Source organism: Bactrocera tryoni, chromosome 3 (genome assembly GCF_016617805.1).
Source record: "Bactrocera tryoni isolate S06 chromosome 3, CSIRO_BtryS06_freeze2, whole genome shotgun sequence".
NCBI lineage: Eukaryota > Metazoa > Arthropoda > Insecta > Diptera > Tephritidae > Bactrocera > Bactrocera tryoni.
In genome coordinates, this window is record NC_052501.1 from 16008090 (window position 1) to 16029945 (window position 21856).

At 37.6% G+C, this 21856-nt stretch overlaps 1 protein-coding gene across 2 annotated transcripts in view; it reads right to left on the reverse strand.

The window, feature by feature from the left end:
- The window catches only part of LOC120771875 (diuretic hormone receptor), an 81142-nt gene that overhangs the window by 49445 nt on the left and 9841 nt on the right, over nt 1–21856 (reverse strand). For both annotated transcript variants that reach the window (XM_040100129.1, XM_040100128.1), the window contains exon 2: nt 3895–3979. The gene's annotated coding sequence lies outside the window, so the exon portion shown is untranslated. The remainder of the gene's footprint in view (nt 1–3894; nt 3980–21856) is intronic.

Below are 21856 nucleotides of genomic sequence, written 5' to 3' on the forward strand. Positions count from 1 at the left end.
TAAATGTATTTTGAGTGAACTATTGATGCCACTATAAGATCGAGACTATAGGTAAAGAAGCTTCAATATTGGAATTTGAGTACGTTTTCGACTTTGAGCTTATGTTCGAACGACAAAGTATGGGTTGACTGCTATTTAATTAAAAAGCTTTGCGTTTTATTACATTTTTCCATCAACTCTATGGACTTTATACCTCAAATGGAACACATACTACAGGCTATTTCAAAATTAAATTATTTATATAAATGCAATTGCGAGACACGTTTTCCGATATCCGTCAATTGGTTCAAGAATTTCTTGCCATCAGATAACCAAAGACAAAACAAAAGGAAATTAAATTAACAAAAATAAATAAAGAAAATCAACGAGCTTAATACAATATTTATTTGGGAGGAGCGCTTTGACGCTGGCATACGAAAATAAATACAGCAGATAGCTTTGTTAAGAACTCTTCCAGTTGCATATGGGCGCCAGTGTCTTGCGCGTGGAGATAAATATTTGCTCCGTAACAATTGTGGCCGAAATGTGAATTGCACCCAGTCGAACACTGCATACATACAAGTACATACATATGCATTTATATTTGTTATTTAAAATTCGATCAGCTTTGATTTGCATTGAAGTGCATTAAATAACTCGCAAATGCAGATGCCCCTGCCAATAAACAATTCGGACTGCATTTCATTACTGCACATGATATATGCATTTGTATATATAGTATAAGTATGTGTATACGTTTATAAGATCATTGGTCGGTACAGATGTGTATTTTGTTCCAAAATGTTTGATTTAAAGAATTGTTGAAAATTTTTTGCATATACTTTATAACGGTTAATTCCGCATGGTAAAGTAATCGTTTTTGTAGTACTCATTGAATAAATGTAAATGTTTGAAGCCATCACATTGGATAACATTTTAACACGAATATGTATGGAGAGGTTATTAGTCCTCACATTAGCAGTATGTGCTTGTTTGAACTCGCTCACTCTATTATGTTCTCTCAAAATCACCAGGAGCTTACGTTGACATTCATTAACTTAAAAAGTTTTGTTTGTAAAGCATCCAAGATATCATCAAGAAATCATCGACCGATAGTTGCGTTTTTCGTATTTTCCTATACCCAGCCTTGTAGATGCAGAGAATATGTTTTTTAATCTCTTTTACTTCTATCTCTTAGCAGCTTCTACAATAATCGTTGTATGGCATCCGCAGTCTGCTATAATACCTGCCTATTAGACAGTTGATACTCTCTCATGTCATTCCTTTTGAATTTTTATAGTCGGCATATGCGACAGATATTCCGAGAGTCGGCTATTTTTACGATGTAGGATGTAAGATGTAAAATCCAATAAGCGATCACTATCTTTGATAAAACTCTAAGAAAGTTTGATGCTACTTGGCAATCTGTATAATATTAAAATATATTTCTATGTTGGGGGCTTCTCAGTACTTTCTTTAATTACTGTGATCCCAGCTTATAAGACGCAGCAGTAATCTGGTAGTCGGACACCCCTCCCACTCGATTATTCATTTTGGGCCTAACTGTATAGTTACCAGTATTCCACTCCTTCTCTGGAAGTGAATGCATCATTGGTGACCGAAAAGTATGTAGTTCTCCTGTGAAAAATTACTAAGATCCGTGGTATCGGTTGGGAACCGGAACTTGTTAAATATCTTACAAAACCCTTTATTTCAGACTACTAATAGGAAGGATTCACCCAGTCCAAGAATCGTTTGTTTGTAACACTTCGTTTCAAGCTGGCTCCTGTCAGAGTCAATACATTGCAAGCAGGCGGCTCCTAGCGAAGGCTGACTTATTTTCCCAATAATCCCCTTATGATGGACTGCCGTATATACATACATCATCAGAAGTACCAGGTTAATGGGTAATACAACGGTCATTGCTGATAAGGTAACTAGCGTTAGGTCTGACGCGCTAGGGGTAGAGACTCGGTATCAAAAACTCAACATGGAGGTAAATACAGGAACAAAGCGGACTGGGATATCAGTTCAAACGTCGATGGGAGACGACGCTACTACCACTGTGCTCAGCAGCGATCTTATGCGGTGTCACCAGCGGCCACACCTCCATTACAGCAGGAACAGGTTATGGTGGTTGTAGTACTACTACCAAACCAGCTTTACAGCGCATGAGTGCCATAGTCCATGAACATTCAGGCCAAGAAAGCGCTGTAAGTATAAACGTAGAAAAAGAAGAAGAACTTCTTTGCTTTCCACGTGCAGGTTACCGAGTGTTGCAATTCTGGCAACAAGCGGCGTTCGACGGAGTGCGAGCCGAAGGAAGTGTAAAGACGTAGCCGGGAAGCCAGACGTCAAGCACGCGGACGACAAACCGACAACGTCCAAGGTAGCGACAGAAATTACGAAGCGGCATTTTACCGTTGCGCTCATAGACCGCAGTACAAATGTTACGGGAGCGGTGGAAAATAGTGGAAAAGAAGCCATTAGAAGCTGAGGGTACTCCAAGTGAACCTCTACAAAAGTAAGATCGCCTTCTTTTCAACTTGGAGAAGAGCGGCTACGACGTGACTTTAGTTCAGACATCATGGATTGGCCTGCACTAATGGGTGTTTGAATAACCTCGTAGTCAGAATCCGACTACCTTTGAAATAAAATCGTGCAGCTTACGAATCACAACAAAACCTTTATAACTTTCGAGCTGGACAAAACGACAAATTTGAATCAAAAGTCGTTGACTCATCAAGCCATCTTCGCGTTATGACATCTTAATTATTTTTATTGAAGCTAAATATAATCTTAGTCTGTCGTACGTCTCCGATTCCGGAATGCAGAAGCTGTTTGTTTGTTTCTAATTTATGTACATATATTAATATTCCCGCCATAAAAGTTAGGAAATTGCACTCCGACTAAGTAAATACAAATTTATTCATGGGAGGCCATTACAAATGTAGCCACAATTATTACGAGTGTTTGCTCGTGTGCGCCAGATGGCGCGTAGTGAAAACAATTACAGTTACATTTTAGGGTCTACATAAATATTTATACAATCAGTAAGCAACACAGGAGAACGATTTTGTAAATTAATATTTTTCTGGTATGCAAATTAAAGGGGAAATCAAGAGACAACGTAGTTGTTTAACTTTTTTGACGGTCGTGACGGGCTTCAGCGGACTAAATATTGTCTGAAATAATTCTTTAAAGTTGAAGTTGAATATAAAATTCGGACGAAATTCATGCAGATGATTATCGCCTTTAATAATCAATATGTTTAAGAGTTGTGAAATAAGAATTAAAGGGATTAGGACTTCTACTGAAGTTAGTCGGTAGATTAAAAGGGACTATAAATTTGACATTTGAGTTCCTAAATCTGCTGCCTGATTAAGGTGTTGTTAGGACCTTTATTAATAGAAAATGCTTTTCAATGCTTTGTATTTATTTTTGGCAAAAATTTAAAGAACGTTGCGAGGACTAAGTCCGTGATAGGAACAACATCAGTGTTTTCATAAAGTCGCAACTACCTAGAATCCTGCCTCTTGCAGGCCAGATGCCAGACTTATGGTTAATCATGTAATAATAGGATCAGTTGCAAGCTAAAGCAATAGTTTGGGAGTTACTAGTATGCAGACATGATATAACTCGCAAACAGTTCAGTGGTAAGCTGAAGCGGCTAGTAGAGCTAGCACCACTGATGAAGAAGTCAGCTTCTAGAAAGAATCAGTTCTCGTTAGAAGACATGTTTGTCAATTTTGATCACCAATCAGAGAATACATATATTATTGTATTGCTCGATCATCAATGTTCGTTTCAGAAAAATTCAGAAAAAATATAAACCAGTTTTAGAAAGATCGTTTAAGTCAAAAATTAAAATTAGTAAAATATAAATTGTAATTTTAAATTTGGGAATTCACTTACCAAATGTTTATCAATTTTCAGAGAATATTTAACAAATTTAGACGACTTGTAGGGATCTTTGTAGATTATTTATAAAGAAATGTATCTAAAAATAGAAAATAAAATGTTTAATTAATAACTAGACTAATAGTCAAAATTTTAATAAACAATGTGACAAAAGAGGACAAGGAAATTGTAATTTATATTAACATTCGTGCCCGAATGGTAAAAAGCCATCAAAGACGGCCTGGACGTTCTGGACGATCTTCGACCCCTTCAACTGATGAAAATATTAAACCAAGTGAAGGACATGGTTCTTAAAAACCGTTAAATAAGTGTTAAAGAGATGGCAAGAGAGCTCGACATCTCTCGCGAGTCCGTTGGAAGGATTGTGGTAGATATTTCGGGTATGAAACACGTTTTTGCAACAGTTCTCTTTAGGCATATTTGATCGTGTGAGTTTCGATCCCTCATTCATGTATGTAGTGCGCAAAAATAACTACCGATGAGACATGGGCTTATGAGTTTGACATGCAACCAAGTCAACAATCATCGGAATGGGAGGGAAAAAACGAGCCGAAACCAAATAACCACGCTAAAGCCGCTCAAATTCAAGGTGATGCCCATTGCTTTTTTTTTTGATATTCGTGGTTTGGAGCGAATTTGTTCCGGAGAAACAGACGGTGATTAAGAAGTTCTTTTAGGCCGAATTGGGGCGTTTGCGTGAGAACATCTGTCGAAAACACCTGGAATTTTGAAAGAACGATTCATGGATTTTGCACGAGGATAATGTACCATCGCAGCGAGCCACGATTGTGACCGAATTTAAAGCCAAAAACGCTATGAATTCACCAGGTTTAGCTCCGTGTGATAATTTCTTGTTCCCAGGCTGAAATTGCCGCTCCGTGGATCCCATTTTCAGTCGGTCGAAGAGATGAAACAAAATTAGTGGAATGAGTTGATACATACCCAAAAGTGCTTATAAAAATTGTTTCGAGGACTGGAAAAATAATTGGCATAAATGTGTTGCATATGCTGGGAATTACTTTGAAGGCGACAAATATTTAGAAAATGTGTCTATATACCCTTAAGGGGTTACATTAGTTTACGGGTTTCAAGAAATCAATCATTATTTTATTTTCTTATTAAATTCAACAGCACCTCTAGAAGATTGTCCAAAAATTTCAAGTTGATCCGAGTTTCGGAGATACAGTCTTGAGAACTTGTGCACTAGAGGCTATGTTTTTGAAGTAGGTTGGCAAGATTTCTCGAGAACTACACAACCGATCTTCATGAAATTTTACACAGACCTTTGAGATAAAATTCTTAAATACTAGAATGAGGTATTTATTTTTCGAATAAACTATTTGACAAAAAAAATGTCGCGAAATTTTCACTGCAATTTTAATTTTTTTGAAAAAATGTCTGCCAACAAACCAATTTTCAGTTTTTTTCTTCGTCCATGTTCTAAGTTAAGGTTTTAACTAAAACACGTTTTTTTCACTTAAATCCTGTAAGGAGTTATTCAAGTACTGCCAATGTGGGTGCATATTTTTTCCGAAGGGTCACGGAAATGGCATCGCAATGGCCGAGTTGAAAATATTTTTCTCCAAAAGATCACTTCACTTGTTGTTTCGAATTGTCCGTATATATTTTAAATGATATTTTAAATAAAATAAATATCTGTCCTTATAGTCAGTGATATTTTTCGCAAGCTACTGGATTCAAAATAAAAAGTTTAAAGCTCAAAAATTTTAGAAGCAAATAAACATGCATACAAAATCTATCGGGCATCAACCTACAAATACCATTTATATAAATAAGCATTATAATTATGTATGTGGTACATGACAAATCCATTTGTTGGCTGACACATATAAGAGACAGGCGATAATAGGGCCGTCTAACCGTTCTAGCTTTAGTGGCGTCCAATGTGATAAGTGTCACGTTTACATACAAACATGTGCTCATTGAATCGCTGCAAATAGTCATAGTGCTCAGCAACAATAACAACAACAGCAGCGTGATAATAAGTGAATTTTCCAAAACAACAACAACAAGTAATGTTTATTCTATTTCATGCGTTCATTCAAGTGCCTTATTGACAAAGACAACTGTCGTAAATCGGACACGTTTAATGTAGAGATGGGTGTCAATACAAAACATATACACTCACAAGTATTACATAGGTTTCTACTCATATACTTGCAAATATAATTTTGTGAGCAAATATGTGTTACAGCTGGTACTCCAGTCAGTATTCTGCGAACGTAATAATGAGCGTTATGCTAAGAGCTTTATAACGGTCGATCAAAAGTCAGCACAAAAAGTCATAAAGATAATGAGAATTATGCGTTGGTCTATTCACTTTCGACAATGCAGTGAGGTGCAGAGCAAAGAGCAGCATAAATAAAATTGACAGCATTCGATACAGAGACACATACTTCGACTGATGTATGTATGTATGTACATATGTGCTGTATATGTCTATATCCCTATAGCATGACACAAAGGTAAAAGCAGCACAATAGAAGACTTTGGATGCCCATCTGTTTTCAAATGTTCAAAATGAAAGTGAAAATAGAAATACCGACAACCTTTGGGTTTACGTGCGTGTGACGGCAGGAAGGAACAGCTGCCAGCTTTTTTGTTATATAACAGATTTACAAAGCTCCAGAAGTGCTTATTTTGAGTGAATAGCTGACAGGTTGTGCAATTGCCATTTACTTAATATAAATAGGGTATTAATGTAGTAAGACATAACATACTTGTATGTACACCCCATACTCCAATACTCCATCAACTTGTGTCGTTAGATGTTACCTCAGTGTGAATTTGTATATCGCTCGGTTTCTCTTATGAAGTTATTGCATTATATTGTCAATATTCACTTTCACTAGGTGACAGTCAGGCTGTCACCAAAAGGAAGCTTCCGTTTCATGTTTATTCTTCTTCGATAACCTTCATAGAAGATAAATGGTGTTCTAAAATTAACGCAAGATCGGTATTAAGCTCAACACCATTCATGTAGTAAAGTGTTGACAACCATAAAAAGAGAAAAATCGACAGCTGACAATTTCTTCTTCTTTCATTCTTTCCTAAACTCGCAACGCTGAACCTTCAGATGTTGTCATCGTTCATGCCTCTGAGATATGAATGGCTTGTGGAACTTGATCTTTGCTCGTCGAGGGAGGACTCTACCCAGTCCGAAGTAGCACCTGTTGGCAAGAGTTATTCTGCGTTGGATTTCGAGGCTGACGTTGTTGTTGGTGTAAAAGATGGTTCCAAGATAGACGAAATTATTTACGAATTCGAAGCCATGACTGTTAATAGTGACATGGGAGCTATGTCGCGAGTGCGACGACTGTTTGTTTCATGACAGGAGATATTTCGTCTTTACTTCGTTTCTTAAGCATTACATGTTGGAACAACGTGTCTTCATTACTGAACAATATTTCCAAAATACTGATAGCTTGGCAGCTTAAGTTAGAAAATTTCATATAAAATTGGTCGGTAAAGTATTTTAACTTTTTCAACTGTGAAGGTTAATTGAAATGGCGGCAAAATAAAATCTAGCGCTGCTTTTGGGACTCTTTCTAAAGTGTTGAAGAGAATGTTTACTACTTATACACATGAGCAATTTTCTGAATAAAATTTTGTATATTGAATTAAGCAAGAGATGAACGGAAATTTGTGATCGTTTTCCTTTAAAGTATATACTCAACAACTCTGCTTTATTTCTACTATTTTTTTAGTATTTCTCAATTAAAAAAGTGAGCAATCTATGAGACATTATATGATTTTGAAGTTATAAATAAAGTGCGGTTACGTGTTTGGCATTCATTTAAGAAAAACATCTACAAAATATTTCCCATGTGAAGGTATAAGATTTTCCCATTTTTCTGGTCAATTTGATAATTCCATGCCAAATGCACTACGCCTGCTCAAGCCAATTTTTGAGACCAGTAGAGTAGTGAAGAAGAACTCACCGCAAAACGCTTTTCAGGCACAAAGTTCGTCATATTTGAGTGAAGAAGTTTACTGAATATGGTACAAATGAAAACTCATCCTTCAGCTCCTTCAGCGAATTTTGTTTTATCTCTTCGATCGACTGAAAACTGGTTCCACATAGCGGCAATTTGAGTTTGGCGAACAAGAAAAAATCACACGGTGCCAAATCTGGTGGTAAATCCGCTCACAATCGTGGCTCGTTGCGATGGTCCATTATTATAGAATAAAATCCATGAATTGTTCTGCCACAATTCCGAACGTTTTCGACGGTTTTTCTCACCAAAATATCTGTCCCTGCGAAGCAAATTCATAATGCACCAAACCACGAATATCGAGAAAGCCACTGAGTATCATATTGATTTTTGAGCGGTCTTGGCGTAGTTTATTTGGTTTCTTGTCTTGTTTTTCCCTCCATTCCGATGACTGTTAGCTTGTTTGCATGTCAAACTCATAAATCCATGTCTTATCGTCAGTTCTAATGCTTTTCTCTTTTTAAAAAAAAATTTAGCAACAACGCATTTCATACGCAAAATATCCACCAAACTCATTCGAATGGACTCGCAAGAGATGCAGCTTTTCTTTCATCTCTCTAACACTTATCTGACGATTGTGGAGCACCCTATCCTTTAGTTTTTTAATATTTTAATTAGCTGATGGCGTCGAAGGTCGTCCAGAACCAGTCATGTCTGCAACGATCTCTCGACCGCCTTTGAAGGCTTTGCACCATTAGTAGGCTTGTGTTTTTGATAAAACTGAGTCCCCGCAAGCCTTTCCCAACATTCGAAACGATTTCACAAAATCACGAAATTTCGTTAGAAATACAAAATTTCAGACAAATTCTTTGGTTACTGAGGTGTACCGACTTAAGCACTACAAGTTCCGAGTGCTTTAATTTGTAAAAGCGAATCACCCCTCAACAGCTTACAAATTATACATATGTAGGTATCTTCTGATATCTTTGCCAACAGAACGCATTTGTGTATTTGAAATGCTTTATAGGATCACCAGGACGTATGAGTAACTTCAATTTAAGTATCAGTTGTAGGCCCAAACTAACACATAGTTAACAGAAACCTGGTTGGTAAAGTGAGCGCAAATACCGCAAAATCTTTCTGAAGAATGTTCGAGCGATATCAAAAGTAATCAAGGAATTCGTAGCACCTACGACTGGCGCTTCAATAAATGAAAACGAAGTGATTCAACTACACTTAGAAAGAGAAAGCTGCCCACGCTATTATAGGACATTAAGATTAAATATATACGTTAATGGCATCAGTCAGACGCTGAGTTACACATTCGTCTGAAATTTTGATACATTTCTCACAGACGCACAGCGCTAAGTTGCTAAGTAGCAAAGGCGCCTGCAGCTAATACCAACTTATCTTGGTCAAGCTCTCTAGGTATGCAAGCATTTATGTGTGTTTGAAGCTATGTATGCCTTAATTTTTGTATTATAAGGAGTATGAAATTCACCTGAAGTACCAAAGCAAACGACACAAGTCCCGCTAATAAATGAAATATTCACGAAAATTACCAACATTAAAACCATTTATTAATGCCCAGCAGAGTAGAAATTAAACAAAGCAAAGCTGAAATAAACACAAAAACTCCAAGAAGAAGCAACAAATCAAATCCAATGCATATATTACACACTTATTCAAGGTGAATATGTAAAAGCATATAAATAAAACAGTCGAAGATGAATAAAATATGCGCATACAAATGCTGACAGTCGCCGCACAATGCTCGTTGCAACAGGGAAAACAGGACAACCAAAGCTAAAGAACTCGAGCCGAGCAACTTGTGCGCCTCCATTGACTAAGGAACGACGGAGATAAGTAAGGACGCTTCAGTGAAGTTGTATGCGCATTATCCTGCGGGCAAACCGAAACCACAAGCAGCCAAGCGGGAGAAACGAGAGGAGCAAAAGAAGCGGGAGAGGTGAAGGTAACTTAAGGAACGAAAGAAGCAAGAGCATCGAAGAGCGTAGCAAAAGCATGCAGCTTGACATGTAGCTTAGCAAAGCGACGAGTGTGTGTGGTCGGGCTGGGCTGTGTTGTAGCGCCAGCGGCAACATGAAAGTCAGCAAAAACAAAAGACAAACTGTAATGATTACAATGCTGGCACTGAACTTGCACTTTGCACGCCTGTAATCAAAGTTAAGAAAACCACAATAACAACAATGTACGGTTTTATTAAATTGCAAAAAAATTAATGAAAAGTTAACGGGAAACTTCATTGCAGGCAGTTGAAGTTCCGTTGAATTGCAAAGCCCTGGCTCACCATGTTACCATTGGCGACACACATACGTAAGTACATATAATGATAGACACATGCAAACATATTGGTACACATACATACATATATATATATTGATACATATATACATACATACATATGTATATGCCACACGCATACTTCTATATTTTATATAGCAGGAATTTTGTTCTTTTTTCTATTTTAAAGCCACTTCTCACGTTTGATCTACGGTGAAAAATGTGTTAAATGAATTTAATAAAATCAAAGCGCATTTGTTGTTATTGCTTTTCACTTTGCTTTTGTAGGAGAAAACTCGATTGAGTTTAAATTAAATTGTGCCGCACTCATAAAGAGTAATGGAGGATTTCATTTGCTGGCAAATAAATAGGTTGACAAAGCTAAAGTGTCAAGGAAACGGCGGGAGTGGGAGACGGCCACGAAAATATGCCTAAAAGCTAAAATAATGTGACTGTGCTTGCCGATACTTACAACTTAGAGCGTGCATTGAGTCTATAGATGAAATAACTTTATTTAGAATATATTTAAAAAGAGGCGGCAAAGGTTAAAGACACTTCCGCTGAGTGGATTTTTACATTAATGTTTAATTATGAATGCTGAAATAGCTCAGTTTCAATTATACCTGATACTGTATTCATTTCCTTATACATATATATAAAATTATAGGTATACTCTTTTTGAAACTTGACTCTAAGTCATTGCATAAATATAACAGTATTCATTGGGAATTTCTAACGCAAGTGGTATCGACAAAAAAACTCGTCATCTTCTGTTTTTCTACTGGCGTAGACACCGCTTACTCAGTTATAGCCGGTGTATACAACAGTGCGCCAGTTGAAGACTCCAGGTGTAGCCAGGTCCTTCTCGACCTGATATTTCCAACGGACTGGAGGTCTTCCTCTTCCACTGTTTCCCCCAGCGGGTTCTGAGTAGAATATTCTCAGAGCTGGAGTATCTTAATCCATTCGGACGGCATGACCTAACGAGCTTAGCAGCTGTCTCTTAATTCGCTGAACTATGTCAATATCAATATCGTCGTGTATCTCGTACAGCTCATCCTGTTATACAATGCGATATTCACCTTGGGCAATACGGAAAGGATCATACATTTTGCGCAAAACCTTTCTCTCGAAAACTTGTAACGCCGACTCAAATGATGTCGTTATCGTCCATGCCTCTGCACCATGTGATGAGTGACTTATAGAGTTTGGTCTTTGTTCTAGAGAACACACACTTCTCAGTTGCCTACTCAGTCCGAAGTAGAACCTGTTGACAAGATTTATTCTGCGTTGTTTTTCGCGATGGACATTGTTGTTGATGGTAATGCCATAGAACCAGTAGACGAAATTATCCACGACTTAGAAGTTATGACTGTCATCAGTTACTTGGGTGCCAAGTTGCGAGTGCGATGAGTGTTAGTTGATGGCAGGATATATTTCGTCTTTCCCTCGTTCACTACCAGACCCTTTTGTCTCGCTTCTTTGTACAACCTGTCAGAAAGAACCTTTGTTTTGAAAAAATGAAATAACGGCACGTTTAAGTAAACACTTGGATAAACGTCGAAAATAGCTGTCATACAATATATGTATTACATTAAAACGTCTTTAATGTGCTTTTCATTTTTCATTTCCTACGTGACAATGTCTTTTTAAGAACCAGCAGTGATCACTTTTAAATCCTAGTTGAAACGCCCTCTCTGTTCCTCACTATGATTTCCAAAATTATCCGAAACGGTCTTATAGTCTGATAGTTTGGTACTTAATGGCTACCAAGAAACTTTCAATTATGAACTCAAAACTTTTCCACGATTTCATAGCAGTCAGGGCAAGAGTCATATTTGACTCTTCCTTTTTCTTATTAAATATCTGTCGGTGATATGATTCTTGCTTTTGGAAATCACGCAGCGAAAATCAAGAACGCTACAAAATCTATATATCGGCACCCCATACTCAAAGCATACATCGGACTAAACGTTGGCTTGCTTGGATAAAAGGAGCTTATTTTGAAGGCGATAATACATATTTGTATCGAAATTTTTGAAGATTTTTTTTTTGACAGTCCGGCTCAAATTATATCAGATAGTATGACATGCATTGGCCCGTATCTATAAACTTGATAGTTTGATTTTAGTGGACGAAGACCTATATATCCTAATGGTGGCAACAGGAAAATAGCAATGGTTCTACTATTCACTGAAGTAGAAATAAATGCTCCCAAATGTGTAAGTATCTAGGCTATAGGTAAAAATGCCAGCATGCTTTGGCGAAACCCTGACTCAGCGCCGCAAGTGATTGTCTTACGTTATTAATTACGAATTCACTTCACTTACAAGCGAACGAATGATTCAATTTAAAATTAATGCATTTTAAATGATTTCTGCAGCATCATTAATGACGTCGCTATAATGAAGATAAAAGCATTTCGATAGTACCGCAAGTAGCACACTCAGAGATAGGGGCATAGAGTGGCAACTGAAGAAGTCAATCAACGAAACTAAACAATCAAGCGAAAAACCACCCACAGCGTGGGGATATCTCTGTATATACACATGTATGTTTGTGCTTATACGTCAGTCGCTAAAGTGTTGGGAACACCTGCTTGAGAGCAGGTACACATGGGCGCATGCGAGGGCGCGGCATGTTGAGGGTGCGCGGGTGCGCGCGTAGTGAGTGAATGAATGAGTGAGTGAATGTTCGCGGCGATCTCTCAATGAACCGGCAGCAATAAACGCTAACGCAAAAGTAGTTAAAACTATTAAATTTCAATTACACTAATAAAATGAATGGTCTTACAACAACGGAAAAAGTCGACGTGCCGATTGAATGGGAGCTAGCGGATGCATTAGCAATTGTACATATGTATCTTCGCATTAGAACACAGGAAGCCGAGTGGAAGTAGCTTGTGCGTGTGCTTGGCATTAATAATTTACTGTACCAAGTGCAAATGCATTTAAATTAGCAATTAGTGTTGAGCAATAAAAAACTGTTTATGCATTTATGTGGATATTAGAGAGTTTATATGTACGCTTCAAATAGTTATCTGTGGTATTTTTACACCCCATTTCCATATATCCATTTGATATTGAAAGTTCAGCTCCAGAACGCTTTGTGGATAATATTATATATGTTAATTTGAATAATAAGCTTACCATTTGAATCCATTACAGGGTACTAGAGATTAATCAAATTAAGTTTATCCGCCAAGAACGGCATAATTAGAGTTTTTATGTCCTCAACAGTTAGTAGTAACAACAGTAGTTTGTGACGAAGTAACGGCCCTATAAGGCATACATACTATATACTTGTATATAATGTATAAATAAAATGTAATGAGCTTAGTCGCTCGGTCTGATTGCTTCTATAACTAGTTCCAGATTTTTTGAAATATTGATCTGAAATTATGCGCGCGTCCTTTTCTTCACAAGAAAACCGCTCATTTGTCATAATCACCTTGGGATATATAGACTGCCATATAACCTGATTGATTCAAATCAATTTTTTGCATTGAAAACTTTTATATTTGACAAATTCGGCATGGATTCTTATCTAAGTCAGCGCTATAATCTCCGAATCTCCATTTTCAACATCCGATCGGACCATTATAGTGTCATATACACATAGTTGACAAGATGCCGCATTGATGAGGAAGCTACTCACTGCGGCACTAAGCAGCTGCTACTACAAGAAAAGCGTTTACCAAGCCTTCAGACACACAAGAGGGGTGAGAGGGGTGCTACCTTCAACGCAGAAGTTTCTAGAGTAACTTCAGTTCAACAATGCAATGTGGGAGACGGCGATGCTGAAGACCAGTTCTCTATGACTCCACTCCTGTGATGGTTGAAAATATCGAAGTTGCCCAGGTAAAGCTGCACTGCGCAATGTCTGGTTGCTCTCAGACGACCTGGGCATTTCACTGATTCAGGAACTATGGATCTACAGAAAGTTCCGGACTTTAAAACGGAAATAAACAAGGTATCTGGGATCTCTCGAGTGAGAAGCCTTGGACTAGTATAGTGGTTCGGAAGGATATTGATTTTTTCCAGAGTTCCTAAAGCAGGATCTGGTCGCGATGCAGGCCAAGAACAAGGAAGGGTCTGACTTCAGACTTGCAGCGGCTTATTTTTCAAGGTAGACTTTCACAGCGTCCTCCTGCCTACATATACATTATTTCGTGGAGTACTGCAGGAGGAACAAGCTCCCTCTAAGTCTAGGTTGCGATGCTAATGCACTCACACAGAATGAGGTAGAATGAACTGAAACAAGAGGGATGAGTCGTAACCTTAGCATTGAGAACGTGGATTAGGATCCCACATGCATCATAAGAAATAGAAGGAAGATCCTTGACATCACTTTGGGATGAGTCGTAACCTTAGCATTGAGAACGTGGATTAAGATCCCACTTTCATCATAAGAAATAGAAGGAAGATCCTTGACATCACTTTGGGCAGCAAGTTTATTAGTTGACTGATCCCATAGTAAAGGTTGTCATCAGAGCCCTCCTTGTCAGATCACAGAATCATAAGATTCGCACTAAATTTTTAGGTACAGCTACTCCCTCCGAAACGTATCCCCAGTAGCACTGATTGGGATAACTTTCAAGATACTCCATGGATGAATATAAGTATTGTGAGGCAGCTAGGTTTGTAGCAACGCTACGGCTTCCGGACTGGAGAGCAGATGTGTCATTCACTCCAAGAGGCCAAGCTCTGTTAAGGGACCATTTATTTGATTTTTAAACCCTGACTCTAATTTCATCACAAAGCTTTCTCTATTTAGTTTCCTTAAGATACCTTGAAAATTTACTGATATTTTCGGTACTAATTTTCGGTTTAAGCAGTGCGGTTCTCATATTCGGTATCTGAGGCTTTGATGAGGTATAGTTCGACCATTTTCATATGAGAGTTGACACATATTAGAGATACTAGTTGTATTAAGTTCTATTCTGTTTACTGATTTTTGGTCTATTCTAAAGCTCAAGGATATGCTGTATTTTCAGACGTTGTCATATTTGAAGTAGAGGTGGTTGTGGTTGAAATATTCCAAGGCATTGTATGTATAGAAATGGGTCCAATTTGGTCAATTTATTGATGTTATACAAGTTTCAATAGGGTTAAGCTCTCTGTCCGAGTTTTAAGTCGATTTATATGTGAATATTTTTACACAAATTATCACTTAAACGGACAAGAAAACGCACAGTCTGTCAAGACGGACATATTCGAAATTTGATTTTGTCTTATATCACGATCTGTTTGATAAACATAACGACATACCTATACCAATTGGTTTAAGGGGTTATAAGGGTTTATGGGTTTCAAAAATTCGAATTTTTTATTGTCTAATTAAATTCTACAACACCTTTAGAATATTGTCCTAAATTTTCAAGTTGATCTCAGTAATAGTTTCGGAGATACAGCCTTGAGAACTTGTGCGCTTGAGGCTAGCTAGGCTAAGTTCGTCGTCTTTAAACGCGTTTTTCTTGAAACTGTGCTTATAAAGGCGGTTGGCAAAATTTTTCGAGAGCAAATTCACCGACCTTCATGAAAATTTGCACAGGCCTTTGAGTTACAATTCTTAAAGGTTTTTTTCGATGACAACTATTTAAAAGAAAATGTCGCGAAATTTTCTCTGACATTTTAACTCTTTGTAGAAATGACTTCCAAAAATACAATTTCTAGTTTTTTTCCTTCGTCCAAGTTCTAAGTTAAGCTTTTAACTAAAGCACGTATTTTTTACTTTAGATGATCCTGTAAGGAGTTTCCTGCCAACGCGGAAGCTTCTTTTTTCCGAGGGGTTCCCAGAAGTGGCGTTGCTGTGACCGAGCTCAAAAAATTTCATAATTTCTTGGTTAATAGTGTTTGTTTGTAACAATAAAAACTTCTAATAAAATATTTAATTTTTTATATGAGAAAACAATTTTTTAAAAAATTCTGTTTTTTTATCCGAGAAATCCCATGTAACCCGTTAGGACGTTGCAAAGAACTGTTAGGTATACAAAACATTGCTCAAATCGAAAAATAAACTTTTTACTTTGACGCAATAGAATCTGAGTAATCCAACTTTTAGCACTTAGCAGCTTGGAGTTATTACATTTTATCAGTAAAATAAGAAAAACAGTTTTGCAAGTTAACTAAAAGCTTTTTGGCTTCAAAAATTCGAAAAGAAAAATTCATCTCCCAGAATAAAATGAAGCAAAATTTATTAAAAATAACATGCCTTTCCAAAGTTTATAGCTTACTGTGGAACTAAAAGAAAACCAGAAACCAATTTTAATTGATATTGATTTACATGGTTTGCAGCCAGGAAATTAATGAGTTATCGGTCACACGCAGCAAATGCAATATTTTCCTTAACCCAATGAAGTAAATATATCACTATTACACACACACACACATACAAAGTTGCCTATGGTGCATACACATATGCAAATAGTTCCAAAATGCCCGCAAACTTTTCAATTACAACCAGCGGCAAGTTACAACCGATGAGCGAAAAATAAATGATTCAGCTGCCGTGTGTTTTCCTATATCTGCACCGGTGCCCGAGTGCGTATAGTACATATGGAAGTGGGAGTGTATGTTGGGTTGTGCAAATACATATGTATACTCAATATTCAACTGAATTGAAATATTCATCTGCAATATATGAGCCAGAAAACAGGCGAGTTTACAATAACCAGTTTTAGTTGAAATCCCGTCGAATTTACTATTGAATTTCATATCACCGAAACGACGCTCACACTACCCCGCTCGCGTTCTCTGTGCACTCCCGCCGAGTTAATACTCGTTGACAAATCGAATACAGCTGGCGGAATTAAATGGATTATGGCCGGGTACTTCATCGTCTTTTGTTAACGACAGCCCGACATCGCCGTAAATCCTCAATTCAATACAGTCCATTTAACTGTCGTTTATTTACCTAATTTAATATTATTGTTATTTTGAATGTCGTATCGCTAAAGCGGCAAATATGCAATAACAATTGAAATTGATGTATGGTGCATATTTGCATTTCGGTGAAGGGATTAAATGATATTTTTATTCAAATTGCATTCTGTGAAAAGACTGCAAATGCGAGCAAATAAATGATTTAGGAAGTAGAAGCTCGTTTCGCGATTAAAAATGCTCGGAGCGAATTTTGATACATGACTTTATGCAGAGAGATCGTATGATGTCTTTGGATTCGTTAATAAGGAGTGTATATTAAAATGTATATTATAAATATACTCGTAACTGAAGTACATAGGACAAAAGAGCAAAGCTCTAAGAACAATTGCAGACATTATTCTAGGAGTTATTCTGAGAGTCAAGCCTTTACAATAAGAACTAACTTCTCTAATGAACCCGAGAAGTGCCCGATTCGACTTTCAGATTTAGCCATGATCGTGATTGAAATGTTTGATTGCGATAGTTTGTATATACATATATTTCACTACCGTGCACACTTTCCTTTTTTAAATGATTGTCCAAGCTCCTGGCTTCGATTTTATCCGAAGAATATTGAGATCTATAGTTTTAATCATATTATAAGGGATTTTTTCACTTCTATTCACATTGGAGAGTCCAGAAACGAATATTTTACACAAGGTTCAAGCAGCTCACGATTTTCGGCCTTAGACCAAGTATCCTCCAAAAAGACCAAGTACACCAATGAAAAGAACCAAAGAGCCTCGGATAAGAGACCCCCTTTCAATGAGGACCACTGCAAACGTATTATTACAATTATGGTCATTCACCAGGAATGTTAGGTCCTTTAATTGGGAAGGTACGGCTGCCCAGCTGATTGATGTTCACGTTAGGGTAAAGCTCACATCCTCGCCGTCTAAGAATTGCTATGGACGGGACAAGAACGTCTGACATTGTTTAACGTGGGATCCTGCTGGCGACAGCTTAACTCCACGGTGCTCAAAAGCACAACGAATCAATACAATGCGTCGATCAGCGCCCTGAAAACTGGGTAACGATTTTCAAAACCAATCGGCAGTGTGGCATGGACACACTAACCACCTTGGTAGGGCTCGAGGCCCATCTAAAACCTCTGCCGTACTTTGGGTCCGGCACCCAGTTGCAATGCAACTCCACATTCGACTGACAAAGTCAGTTCTTCCCGCGATTTGGGTTTTAGCCACAGCCACCACGAATCTCCAGAAAGGTCCAAACCCAATGAGCAGACTGGAGCGAACTCCAGGGGCTACCGCTCCCCGTGGTACCAGGTTAAAGTCTTTGGTATTGACCTTGTAGCCGAAGCTACGACCAGTTGAGCTTCCATACAGCCCTGGACTGGTGACCAGGATCTTAGTCGCCTCTTACGACAGGCATGCCTTACTGCGGGTATATTCGGTTTCCCCTCGAACCCGGAGGGGTCCCCCCGTACCCGCAGGGGGAACGGGACAGGAACAAATAGATCCTTGTGGCATTTACTACAGTGGCCATATAAATGGGCGCAAATACGGTGTAGGTTTAATGGTGGGAGAGAGACTCTTCGCCAATAAAGAAGAAGAAAGCGATCCAGATGAGTGCCGTTACGGAGTTTATGAAAAATGGTCATAGTCAGTCTGTGACCAGGGAGTATTCTGAACATGTTCTTACAGTTTCTTATATTAAGAGTGAGCAGAAACTTTGTGTACTTTTGATCTACCACTTTGCACGTGACCTTTGCAGTTTTACATACTGATAGATCATTCCGTCGAATTTTAAACTTCCTTGTCATGCTATTGTCCAGATCGTCGTAAAGTCAACGCATGGACTTACCAATGTCGATCACATTATCGGTTGACAGCCGTACACCAGTCTCGCAACCGCGTCCGCTATTTCATTACCATTGATGGCTTTGAGACCTGGCACCTAGTAGAAGTAAAGTCGCTTGTTCCTGGCGATAATCTGCGGACCAGTTTTTAACCAGATTTTTACTCTGCCTGCTGTTGCATTAGAATCTACCTCGGTGGATTTCCCAATGGCAAAAGCCTCTGCTTGAAATATACTGCAGTTGTCCGGCATCTTAGAAGGGTGTCTTATGCCTAACTCGAATCGCACTGTCGAGCAGCACCGAAGTATCAACCCATACAATATCCTTCACAATATTTTTTTTTTAACTTTTATTAAGTACCAAATGAATTAATGTAGTAATGAAGATTAAAATTTGACTGGAAATTTTTTTGGTATAAATTCGCGAAGACAGGATTTTAGCTCTTAGATTTTTTCAGATGCTGTTCTTTGATTCCTAGATGAAGACCATTTTTTTATTCGTGTGAAGTTTGATTTTCATATGTCAACAGTACTCTTGTCCTCGACGCTAAAGACTGGTCTGACGATTTTTGACGTAGAAAAAAAATTGAGCAACGAGTTGTTTGAACTTTTGTATTTCCAACGTTGCCGCAGTCTACTTTTCTACTTTATCACCGAAAAAATACCAGAGGATCTCAACATCTTTTTTCAATCGACTCGAACACTTTTGGTTAATGTTTTAGTTACGAAACGAGTCAATCCTAGAATCGCACCAAAATACCAGAGACTTTTGCAAAATCTCCCTTAAGTGGAGGTCGTAAAAGAAATGATTGCCAATGTAGCTGAATATTCTACAGTCCGAGTCAAACTTGATCACATGGCATATGAGATTTGAAATGAGTTTGCTTCAAAGAAAAGAAGAACTGGACTTTATGAAGAGCTTCAATGAAAAGAAGAACTGAATTTTCTTAGGAGCTACCAAACTGCTTCTTTGGGCTTATCTTATTAATAGCGGTTTAAATGTTTCCACAGTAAAACAAAACCGAATTCATATTAGAGTTTAGTCTATAAAATATATGTACATAGATCTAAGCCAAGGCACTATAGGCAAGTAGGAATATCAGTGGTGAGTCAATAACCGATCAATCTATAGATACGATCGCCTTGAAAACAAACGATATTGACTTCACAAATGTCAGGTTGTTTCCCTCGGCTGGAACCTCAATGTCATCGCAAGTGTTTATTTCGCGCTTTTAATGGGCAGCAATCAGCCAAAACCAGAGTATGATAATCAGTTCACTGACAGAAATCCATCAAAATATACAGACATATTTGAGCAAATCGTTTGGCACATTCTTGGCAAAAACAAAAATAAACAATTTATGAAAGTGCTCCAAATTTATATGCCGGCAATTAAGAAGAAATTCTACAAATAAATTAGCATTAAAATAGAACATGCTATAAGTACACACACATTAAATATATATATAATTTTATATCTGATTTTTACCTACTATATTCCCATGTTTATGTGTGTGTGCGTGTTCGCTACTTAAATGCTAGTTTAAGTGATTTTTCATGTTTTCATCTTCCGTTTTTATTTAAAACAGTGTTTACCATTAAATATTGCTTTCAAGCCGATAATCCGGAGCCAACAACAACAATGCAGACAACTTATAAGCACAAGTGTGTACTTGTATACAGACTTTTAATACTCACTGTGTGCGTAAATACCGTATAATAAAACGCAAATATGTACATAAATATTATTCACTCGATTTTTGGGTTAAATTTAAATTTTGTTTAAATTCCGATTTGAAGTCATAAATACTGTTAATTGAATGTGTCGACAGTGCCTTCTTTGCTCGATTAAAAGCTATTAAATATTTTTACGAGTGTGGGTGTTTACATGGCAGTGCTGGACTAATATAATATAAGTTCGTTGAATATTTATGTGGAATTTAAGCAAGAAAGCAATTATGGCCAAATTTGGTTGGGAAATTTTCTAGTTGTTTATAAACTATCAGATTTGATAGGTTTGTTGAGAGAAGAAATCTAAAGCGCCTGTCCTTTCGGATTTTACATCAGGAAATTTTCAAAGTTCTTAAAAAATAGATATAAATTTACAACATCGGTCTGAAAATGAACTAGTCCAAACTATACTAGTTTACAACTATAACTTCTGGGCTGAAAAATAACTAGTATGAAAAGGGCATTTTTGGTAATTTTGACTAAGAATGAACTACTTCGAAAAAATTTATGGCAATATGTTTAGCAATCTTAACCTAGATATAAATTGTGACAAAAAAGTACCCGGAAATTGAAATACAACACAAAATACTTAATTATTCATAAATATTTATTTTGTCGCTTCGCTTTCAAAGCAGCCCCCACCAGATGTAAGACACCTATGCCAACGATTTTTCCAGTGCTCGACACTTTTCATAGCACTTTTTGGGATGGACTTCAGCTCCTTCAGCGAACTTTGTTTTATCTATTCGATCGACCGAAAACGGGTTCCACGCAGCGGCAATTTCAGTGTGCGGCACAAGAAAAAATCACACGCAACCAAATTTGGTGAATACGATGGTTAATCAATGGTATTTATTGTGTCTTTAAATTCAGTCAAATTCGTGGCTCGATGCGATGGTGCATTATCATTGTGCAATATCCATGAATTGTTCCTCCACAATTTCGGCCGTTTTCGACGGATGTTCTCATGCAAACGCCTAAATACGGGCAAATAGAACGCCTAGTTGACCATCTGTTCTTCCGGAATGATGCATGCGTGAAGCATCAATAAACGAATACCATAAAAAAAAACAAAAAACAATGAGCATTTTTGAGCGGCTTTGGGGTGTCTTTTCTTAGTTTCGGCTCATTTTTTCCCTCCATCCCGATGATTGCTGACTTGTTTGGATGTCAAACTCTTAAATCCATGTCTCATCGGCAGTTATAATGCTCTCCTTGAATGTG